Raw genomic sequence first — 9,192 nt, 5'->3', positions numbered from 1 at the left:
TATTTCTTTCATTTCAAAGTTCTTCGTAGAGGAAGCCCTGGTGGCACTGTGGATTAGGCACTGGGCTATTAACTGCAAGTTTTGCTGTCCAAACAAATCAGTTTATAGTCACAATGTGTAGTCAGAATCGACTAGATGTCAGTGGGTTTGGTTTGGTTCGGCAAGTAGAGGGTGTACAGAAAGAAGTCACCTTCTCAATACACCACATACACCAACTGAACCATCACATTGCCTTTACCAGTGATTCAAGAAAAACTATAAACTACTTAATGGGATTTTGCAACTCTTGATGTTGTAGTCTTTGCCTAATTCATCACTTAGATGTTCAGCAAGATCCTCTTTTACAAGTTAAAATTTTAAAACTAAGATAATATAATATATAATTAGGATCTGTTTGATTTTTAAATCTTTATAAGATGGACAATTTCTGAAAAATGTGATTTATTGACATTGACTACATATGTGTATAAAACCTCACAAAACCAACACAAAAAAAAATTGAAAAATGTATACAACTATTTCCATCTTCAAGGGCAAAAGGGCCAATCCCATTCCTAGTGAGTTCTTTAAGATATTTAAAGAAGTAATTTCTGCGTAAGCAAATATGTCTTAAAATTTAGCAGAAGATACAAAGCATCCATTCATGAGTTAGAAAACTTGACAAAGTTCAGAAAGGAAAATAAAGCCCCACTCCAGTTGTCAAATTATCTTGAGTATCTGTCACTTCCCTTCTTCCACTAGAAACGTTCTCTGGGTGAACTGAAAGCCCAACTTCCCAAAGAGGAGAAGGCCTTTTCTGAGCATTGTCAACAGTAATGTGAACAAGAATTGAGCTCTTGTCCCTACTGAGTTAGAAACAAAGAAAGGAGTGAGAGGCCTCTGGGTGACAGGATCCTGTCTCTGACCACACTCCCTCAGTAGGCTGATTCTATACCAGGGGCACCTGTTCACTTGATGGTTCTGGATAAATCAGAACTTTGGGCTTAAAATAATCCTATGTGACATTGCCAATTTGAATTTCCTAAATCTAAGTGTGTTCATATTGAAAGGAAGCTCAAAGTTTATGGAATTCTGCTTTGAATTTATAACAGTCCCAATAAATGACTGTGTACCTGTGCTTACACACTCCACTGACAGGGAACTCACTATGTCCCAAAGTCATCTATTCCATCTTTAGACAACTCTATGGAAAGTTCTCTAACATTTTATGTTATTAGCTTCTCCCTTTTATATTAGTTTTTGTAAGGTCAGTCATTGAAAATGTGATTCCTCATCCATTCAACACATTCATCAGGTGTGATTCCAAGCAGAGGTGCACATCAGTGCCTGGAATAGCTTTTCTCTTCCTTGTTATTGTTGTTAAATTCTGTCAAGTCAGTTCTGACGCATAGCGACCCTGTATAGGGTTTCCAAGGAATAACTTGTGGGTTTGAACCACTGAGCTTGTAGTTAGCAGTCCAGTGCTTATTTTACAGTGCCACATCAAGACTTTCTCTTCCTAAAAGTCCTAATTTCCACCACCCTCACTTTCTTGAGGCATATGTCAGTCTTTACTATCTCTACATCTTCCCACCTGGTGCTGTCCCAGGGGCTTGTAAAGTTGGGATCTCATATTATTGAGGAGGGTAAACACCAACAATGTCCATCCTCAATCTCCTGGAAAAGAAGTCTCCCTGTAGGTGAATGCATTACCTTTCTGGGCATTTCTTCAGCCCAACCTCTAAGTGTAAGGTAGCATTCTTCTGTTCCTGTTACTTACTACACAAGTAAAGTTGGCATTGGGCCTGCTCAGGGACTGACTTAGGAGCCAACTCAGAGGCAGGGTGCAGGAATTAGTGGTTGGTCCTAGAGGCCCTCTCTGATACAGCTCTTTGGAGTGGCCTTTGCTTTTCCACGCCATGTTCAGGTTCTTTGAGTCCCCAATGGCCCTGAACTCCAGAGTGACATTGCACCAGCCTGCTGGGTTAGACAATGACTTGGCCAGGAACTGGGGATAGGCTGTGGAATAGGAGAGAAAAAAATTATTATGATTGCATTTGTACACCACATTTCTCATTCATTATCTCATGAATTTCAGAGCACCCTTCTGGGAAAATGGGGCATTTCACAGCTGAAGAAATGGAGGCTTGGAGAGGTAAAATCATTCTCCAAAGTCATATAATGAGAAATTGATAACAAAATCCCAGGTTTGCAGAAGGTTGGGCAATCTGAGTCTCCCAGTTCTCTCTACCACCTACACCCCCTGCCTGCACAAAATGCAACTGAATTCTCCTCAACTCACTCTTCCCTCACAGCTTCAGATGCTCACAATCCCCGTAGCACTTGGAATGGACCATCAAGCCCCTGGGGATAATACCTTCCAGGCACAGAATCTGTAAAGGAGTTTCCGGAAACTGGGTTTGAGACTCTTAAACCTTCACCTATACTGAAGCTATAAAAAGGTTTGCATTTTGAGATAAGGGGGAAGAGAATGTCTCTGGATGGGTGCCTGCCCCTCACCTCAAGTCTTGTGAGAACAGCTTCACTGGGACATTCAGAGAGTTTGATGCATGTCCTTATGGCAGGGTGTTGCAGTGAACAGGTGCCTGACTCATGCCTCAGAAATGTAAAAGGAGATGCATTGCTAAAGTAGCCTATGATAGCAGAAAAGAATTGGAAAGAATTTGCATTACCAATTATGGGTCATATATGCATGGGTCATATAAGCATGATTTTCATGAACTAGAGGTAAGACTTTCTTATAAGGAATTTGTCAAAAGAGCCATCTGGAGGGTCAATAGAACTCAACACAGTGAGTCTGTGTGGAAGTGGACCAGCCAAGAACCAGGGGTCAAAGAGAAAGACATAAGTGACCATCCTAAGAATGCATTACCTGTGACAGGTAGGTGAAAGAACCCCAGCATGGAAGAGGGGGATCTCCAAGGAACCTCTTATAATTCCCATGAAAGGAAGAGTCATATTAAATGCTATCAGGCCCAAAGAAGCCAACTAATTTTGTTTGGTTTGCTTTGCTTTGCTTAATGGATGCTTTCACCTTTATTTCTTTAGATATACTTGTGATCTAGTAGCATAGTGGTTACGAATCGGGCTGCTAACCTCAGGGTCAGCAGTTGGAAACTACCAGCTCTTCCGCGGGAGAAAGATGAAGCTTTCTGCTCCCGTAAAGATTTATAGCCTCAGAAACCTTATACAGGGTCGCTATGAGTCAGAACTGACTCCACGGCACATCACAACAACAACTTGTGATGCAGACATTTTACACCTAACAGGGTTAAATGGTTTGTGCACATTTCACGTAAGCCTGAAACAGAACAAAGCGAAGATAGTATGTAGTCACCAACTACCTTCTAACTAAGAAGGTTCATAAGAAATTGACCATCACCTTTGTGGGATTTACATAAGGAAGTCATTAGAAGAAAGCATGTTTTTGCTGGGATCATAGTCATCATTCTCAACAGTCAGTTGCGGATTGATTCTTGGACTTCTTGCAGAAGCTTTTGTATTTGAGTATTAGATTTATCTACCTTTAACCTAAGTTTAATTAGGAAACAATGTTGACTCTTTAAGGCTTCACACAACATCTTTATCTCATTATGTCCTGAAGAATTCTGGCCCAGGTCCAAAGTGGTCAGGCTCTGGTTTCATTTAAGGGCAGACGAGAGGTCCATGCAACTGAAAAACACAAGAGAACATCCCCACAACCAGAGACATTTCAGGTTACATGTTGTTGTTGTTGTTAGGTGCCATCAAGTCGGTACTGACTCATAGTGACCCTATGCCCAACAGATGAAACACTGCCCAATCCTGGTCATACTTGCTCTTTTAAGGCTCACACAGAAAAATCAGCACTATAATTTCTATGCAATTCTGCTCAAGATCCAACTGTGTTTGGCTCAATTTTTTTGGAGAAACTTTGAGAGATGATCTCAGCCACTGTCAGTTGTGCTGCAGTTCCATAGCACCCGGGTCTGTGGTTTACAGTTGGGGTCACTCAGGCCCTTACACAGAAGCTGCCCCCCACCATTCCCAAAGTCATTCTTTGCCAAGCACTGACCAAAACAGAAATATCCTTGCAATAGCTTTCTGTAATACAACAGTTTTCCAATGACAACTTCTGCTGGGAGCAGTTTGATTGCTTCAGTGTTTTACACAGCAACTTCACATCATCATCCAAGAGATCATTGTCTGTGAGGTTCAGGCATTTTAAGGACTGGTTGGTTTTAAGGAAAAATGAGAACTTACACCACCGTGGAATGGTAACTGAATAATCTCCCAAACTGACACACTTCAGGTTACATTCTAGGTAGGCCAAAATCTGAGACTACAACAAGGGAAGTATGTCCTGGCCATAGCTTTGAAGGATCAGCTGTATCAGAGTCAAAGACGGCCTTACCTGTCACCTCCAACCTTTCATCCTCAACATGTTGTTCTATCCCTCCTTGTTCTCATAGACTTTGGGGAGGGACTTCTTGTCATTTTGCTGTTCACTACAATCCTTGAAAAGAGCCCTGGTGATACAGTGGATTAAGTGGATCCAATAACTAGAAGGTTGACTGTTCAAATCCACTGACTGTTCCACATGAGAAAGATGAGGCAGTCTGCTTCCGTAAAGATGTGCAGCCTTAGAAACCCTCTGGAGAAGTTCTGTGCTGTCCTGCAGGGTCATTGTGAGTCACACTCTATAGTTTGTGGATTGGTTGGTTGGTTGGTTGGTTTTTGTTGTTGTTGTTTGATTGGTTTGGGTATTCTTGTGAACCTTTGTCCGGGAATTTTGTCCTTGTCTTTGGATATCACTTCCTGTGTTTGCTGTATCTGCTACTGATGTGACTGGGTTTGCTTGTCTCAAGTAAGTAAGGACAGCTGCTCCTGGTGTCCGTGGTTCCTGCCACAGCCTCCATGGTGAGGTCCATGCACTCTGAGCCTTCCTTGTTCTGACCTGAGGTGTCTTCTGGTCCTTCATCCTATCAGCACTTTTTTTCCTACATAGGGGTTAATGAGGACACCTCAATCTCTCCAATATCAGACACAGACTCAGGGGACTTGTAGCATTTCTGTTGTTGTAGTTGTTAAGTGCCCCTGAGTCAGTTCCGACTCATAGCACCCCTGTATAGGGTTTCCAAAGAGTAACTGGTGAATTTGACCCACCAACCTTGCAGTTTCAACCAACCTTGTGGTCCAGTGCATTACCCCACAGAGCCACAGAGGACCCTTTTCTGCCTAGACACATCAGGATTCCTGAGAGGAGACACTATTCTCCCAGATAAACTGTCAACCTATATGGAATTTCTATCACCTGGTTCCAACCTTGCTCCACAGTTCCCTCTGTTGAGTCCACAGAGAATGACTATTTCAAGTCCTTCCAAGTTCCAAGTTTTAATCTGAATCTCAACCTTAATGCTTTTCTTCAATATTTACTTTTTTTTTTTTTTTCCAATTTTCTTGTTTCATATCTCATGTCATAACTGGCATCTTCCTAGTTTGTGACTTGTTGAGAGAACTCTGTTCTCTGAGTCTACAGTCTCTGATTTTGAAACACGCAAATCTTTTTTTCTATCACCAAAATATACTCTTCCCTATTTTGAATGTGGTGTTGTAGGATAAGCACTGGACTGCCCATCCATTTGAACTGCAATGTCAGTGGTTCAAACTTACCAGCTGCTTCTTGGAAACCTTATGCAGTATCTCTATGAGTCGGAACTAACTCTCTGGCACTTAACAACAACAACAATTTTGGCTATCAATTTTTGATAGCCAAAAAATGAATGCTGAGTTCTGCATCTCAGCTGAGTTCTATACCCTCTGCCAAAAGGAAGGCTATCCATGTCTTGGAGATTTGAGGGGGGAAACAGATTTTACAGTAATGAAGCAAAATACTTCGGAACCCTCCAGACAAGAAGGCACTTGAACTGGCTCAAGAAGCCCTTCTTCATACTCTACCAAACAATAATGCTTGATAAAAATATTAAAAAGGTTGTGTGCATATGTATGTTAAAAGTTATTGTTTTTTTAATGCCGTGATAAATGGGCTGATGATCCATATCTTGTTAGACAAAGAACAGAGAAAACAAAGAAATAAGGAGACGGTTGTTTATCTGGCATACTTCAAACTCAGGTCAGATGAGTTTTAACAATCCCCTCCTCTGCACAATAAAATCATTTTCAATAATATTCATGAATTACAATAAAGAGCATTTCACATATAAACTAGTGTTTTCATCAAACAAAATATTATAGATTGCATTCACACTGTTTAATTCTTTTTGAATTTTAAATACAAAAACTGAAAGTTTCTGCCAAATAGAATGACAGAACCTAAGTAACACAAGTTTTGTTAACAAAGAAAGTTTTAAATATGGAAGTGAGATCCAGGAGAACTCCAGTTACAAGAAACAAGACAGAACTCAGTGTTAAAGGTGTTATTTATGTCCCTAAATGGAGATGAAGTCTAGGCTGTAGCCTTGACTTAGGAAGGCTGCACATAATCAGATAGGGGGCTTGAGTAAATATTGTTGTTGTTGTTGTTGTTGTCATGTGCCATTGAGTCGGAACCGACTCATAGTGACCCAATGCACAGCAGAACGAAATAATGTCCGATCCTGGGCCAACCTCACTTCCGCTGCCACACTTGAGTCCATCAATGATGCCACCTGGCCAATCCATCTCGTTAGAGGTCTTCCTCTTTTTCTCTGACGCTCCACCTTACCCAGCATGACATCCTTCTCCAATGATTGTTTCCTCCGGACAATATGTCCAAAGTATGAGAGACGAAGCTTAGCCATCCTGGCCTCCAAGGAGCACTCTGGCTGCACTTCTTCCAAAACAGATCTATTGGTTCTTTCAGAATATAGAATAAGAGATCTCCTATTTTCTGCCTTCTGCCTGGGAAATCATCTTGCAGAGCTGTCGTCTGCCTTGTACCATGGGTGGAGTTAGAATTCCAACCTGCACTGTGAATAGGCATGGGCATGGATTCTTACTATGTGCTGAGCCTATGAGCTGAGAAGCTAGTCTACAAATTGATGAAGACTATAGGGCACTATTACTGTTGGCCACTTTTGAGTTGGCCCCTAATTCATGAAGGACCCATGCACAATAGACTCAGATCATTGTGATATATAGAGGGTTTTCACTGACTAATTTTCAGAATTATATTTTCAAGCCTTCCTTCCTGGTTTATCTAGTCTGGAACCTCTGCTGAAACCTCCTCAGCATCAAAGTTCAGATTGGCGGTGTATGCAGATAAGGTACAAAGGTTGGGAATCAAACCCAAGTTTCCTACATAGGTGAAAATTCTATCGTTGACAACCAACCACTAAACTGAACTATACAACATTTCCACAGCTCAAGGAACATATGTGGGCTTTTGAAAAAAGCCAGAGGAAAAATAATACTAATGTATAAAGAAACATTGGATTGAGAATTATATTTGGCTTCTTTTCATAAACGCTGCAAGCAAAAAGAGTTGAATGAAATTTTTTTAATGTTGAAAGAAAAAAATCTGCCAACCTAGAATTCTGTGCTCAGCAAAATTATCCCTCAAGGAGTGATTAACTTTTCAGTCTAGGAGTGGAGGTCCCTAGGACCATCAAGGGAGAAGAGCAGAGAGCAGGACCCTACCCAGAGAAGCAGTCATGCCTGAAATGGAGCCAGAGATGATGACGTGAAGCGATGGAGCAGCTGGAGACTTTAGAGCCAGAGAGGGAGAGCGACTGTGTGCTGAAGACCTGGGGGGGTACGGGAGAAGGATTGCATAGAGGGGATTGTAACCATGGCAATGAGTCGATATACGATAGAATGAATGTAAAACTAATGTTCTCCCACGTAAACTATCACATAATTCACAATAAAACATTTAAGAAAAAAAAAAAATTATCCCTCAAAAGCAAAGCTTGACAAGATGGACCTCATTAAACTTAAATGTGCCTGCTCAATAAAAGACTCCATTAAGACACTGAAAAATAAAAATTACAGACTGGGATAAAATATTTACAGCACTTATCTGATAAAGGATTTGTATCCAAGAACTTTTAAAACCCAACAATAAGAAATCAAACAACCCAATTGTAAAATAGATAAAAGATCTGAACAGAAACCTCACCAGATGAAAAATTAGCATATAAAAATGCCTAGCATCACATATTGTCATTGTTACTATTGTTGTTAAGGGCCATAGAGTCGATTCTGACTCATAGCTACCCTGTAAAGGGTTTCTGAGGAATGGCTGCTTAAAAGCCACTGGGTAATAAAACAAATTTAAAATTTAATTTAAAATTCCTTGAAGCAAATGAGGACAAAAACATGGCATACCAAAACCTTTGGGACACAGCAAAATCAATGCTGAGAGGGCAATTTATAGCAATAAACACACACATCTGAAAAGAAGAAAGAACCAAAATCAACACATTAACAAAACATCTCCAACAATTAGGAAAAGAGCAGCAAAGTAAGCTTATAGTCACCAGAAGAAAAGAAATAATAATGATTACAGCAGAAACAAATGAATTAGGAAACAGAAAAACAGTAGAAAGAATCAATAAGACAAGAAGCTGGTTCTTTGAAAGTATTAATAAAATTGAAAAAAAAATTCACAAATCTAACAAAAGAAAAGAGGGAGAAGATGCAAATAAAATATATAAGAAATCATATAGGTAACATCACAACAGAAGCAACAGAAATAAAAAGGATAATAACAGAACATTATGAAGAGTTGTTCTACAACATCCCTGGGACCATCAAGAGAGAAGAGTAGAATGTGTAGCCCTACCCAGAGAAGCAGTGATGCCAGAGATGGAGGCAGAGCCAATGACGTGGAGAGATGGAGCAGCTGGGAACTCTAAACCCAGAGAGGGAGAAGGGTTGTGTCCTGACAACCAGGGGGAAAGCTTGCAGGGTATACCTTTTGGTTGGTTGATGATGCATGGAGGTGATTGTAACCATGGCAATGAAACTATATACGATAGAATGAATGTAAAGCTAATGTTCTCCCATGTAAACTACCACATAATTCACAATAAAACATTTTTTTTAAGAAAAGACTCATTTTACTGGTCAGAAGGAGACTGGAGGAACCTTAGACAATGGTCCTCAGTCACCTGGCAGGTGGAGAAGTGAACTCACGCTCATAGATCAACTAGCAGCCAAGCAGTAGATAGGTATATAGGGGGCACAATAACACTCGTGAGGTATGCACAT

The sequence above is a fragment of the Chrysochloris asiatica genome, unplaced genomic scaffold, assembly GCF_000296735.1.
Source record: "Chrysochloris asiatica unplaced genomic scaffold, ChrAsi1.0 scaffold00042, whole genome shotgun sequence".
Taxonomy (NCBI): domain Eukaryota; kingdom Metazoa; phylum Chordata; class Mammalia; order Afrosoricida; family Chrysochloridae; genus Chrysochloris; species Chrysochloris asiatica.
This window is presented reverse-complemented; position numbering follows the sequence as displayed.